This window comes from Verticillium dahliae, genomic scaffold, assembly GCF_000150675.1.
Source record: "Verticillium dahliae VdLs.17 supercont1.1 genomic scaffold, whole genome shotgun sequence".
Classification (NCBI taxonomy): domain Eukaryota; kingdom Fungi; phylum Ascomycota; class Sordariomycetes; order Glomerellales; family Plectosphaerellaceae; genus Verticillium; species Verticillium dahliae.
The window spans coordinates 954,330-956,550 of record NW_009276921.1 but is presented as its reverse complement, the minus strand read 5'-3'; positions in this window follow the sequence as shown (position 1 = coordinate 956,550).

Genomic DNA, 2,221 nt, shown 5'->3' with positions numbered 1-2,221 from the left:
GATGTCGGTATGCGTGTTGTGTTTGGAAAGGGAAGGGAGGAGTGTTATCCCGGAGATAGACGCGCCTGCTGTTCAAAGGCTGTCGTGACGCTGCGAAGCGCTGTTGCAGGGTCGGGTGGCGACTGTCAAAGCGCGCTGAACTTTGCACTGGGTAAGCAGTCGAGGATCCAGTGATGAGCAGATGTGGTGGTCAATGTCGCTTCGTACAGTATGCAGTCCATGAGGGTGAGGGAGCTTCGCGGGGAATATGCATGCAGAGTTAATGAAGCAGAGAAGAAACAGTAAAAGATGTTTCTGGGCAGTTTGGTGGCAAATCCCGAATGCGTGTGGTGTTGCGAGGATGGTTTATGTTGGAAATAGGTCAGAAATTCGTGTGTATGGATCTTAGGTCTGTAAAAGAATTGCGGGCGGGCTGGTTGGAGCAGCGAGGAGGTACTTGCAGCTAGAATGAATGGATGTCTGAGCTAGCTGCATTCCGCTAAAGCGGCAAGCAGCCAGGATGATCAAAGAATGGCAGCACAGCAGAAGTGCTGCGCTTAACTTGGGACATGACCTCCCCTTCCACAAGCAGGTGGTTCGGCGGAAGGTACAGGTCACGGCACGGCGCTTTCCTTTCCATCTTAGGTACCTACGTCAGGTCAGAACGTAAGGTCGTGGGCCATCGATGATGCAACCACTTGACGGGCAGCGGGGACACCCTAGTCACATGAAGGGGCCCACAAAGCATCCCTGAGCTGTCTATTCGGAGGTGGGCTGATCCCTGGCGCTCTTGGTCGCGGGTAGGTGGGGCACAGGTACGCCTTGGGCAGGATGCGCTTTTCCCCCGCCATGGACGCAAACTCGAGGAATGGAGGACTGTCATGTCTCCTGATGTCGCAAAGAGGCGAGATACCCGCCACGGCGGAGGCACAGTATCCTGATCACTCTGGGCCGCGACACATTGATCAGTCGAGCTAGATGCGCTGCAAGGCACCCGGACATGCCAGTAACCCCGTAGGCTCGGCTTCGTGATCCATGTGACACGCCAGATGGTCGGGCTAGACAATTGGGTGTACCATATTGGGCATCCATCTGCCAGCCCGGGCGGACACCTTTGCCAGCACAGAACATGGGAAAGTGCAGACACCGCCGCTTTAAACACAGCGTAGAGCATGGTGGAAGAGCCACGTGCCTCCGGTGGACAACTGGATGTTGGTGAGAAGATACAGTAATCGATATCAGGCGCTGGCCGCCTGGCATGTACTACTGTACATGCATCCTAGAACCCGTCTTAGAGTGGTCACCTGCCTGCCTCTGCCGACTTTGACTGGGGGGCTCTGCCCCGCTCTACCTGTCCAGGCACATTAGCTTCATCCGCGATAAGATAAAGCACTTTAATAAAGCTCGAGACTTCGGTCAGGCATCGTGTGGCGAGGGATGTCGTGCCGCCGACAAACGGAAACGCGAAGCGACAGATGCTCAGCATATTTCATCAACCTATCTCTTTGTCACGATTTTAATCAGGAGGGAAAAGGGCAACCTACTGCTTCCCTTTTGACGTGGAACCCCAAGCTGGTGGCCCGAGTCACTCGTCAGGCCCATGGGCAAGTTACCCCGCTTACCTCGATGGCTGCTGTTGGATGTGCAAAGGTGCTACATGTCCCGTCATTCGCGTGATCACCACAGTGCCAGCTAACATTCGGTCTTGACTGTTCATCGCCCTCCTTGGGTTGTTTCAGCCCTCCCATCCCACTCGTCGTTATCGGCTCGTTGCTCATCCCATCTGCGTTGCTGCCTACTTTAGCACTTTGCTTCTGTCCATCGAGCGGAATTCCAAGAGCAGGTCCAAGTGGTCTGTGGCCAGTCATTCTTACCTGCAAACTCAAGGCTCCCACCATCAGCGTTGTCCCCCCCAAGCCTTTTCGAGCTTTCCCTACCTAGTACTCCGAAGCAGGCAGGAATCTACCTACCTTAAAGTTCGCGGACACTTTGACCTGAACGAGGCAACTCTTTAGCTGCCCAGCGTTTCTGTATTCCGGTGCTTTCACCACCCCCCAAACCGACCTCCAACCCATACCTACCTACTCAACCACATACCCAGTTCTGCTTGGCGGAAGTAACAACCTCATCAATCGCGGTCACCCCGAAATTGTATGTCACTCTTGAGACTTTAGAGGAGAGAGAGAGAGAGAGAGAGAAAGCATCGTTCCATACAGCTCTTGGGGGCGAATTTCAACCCGAA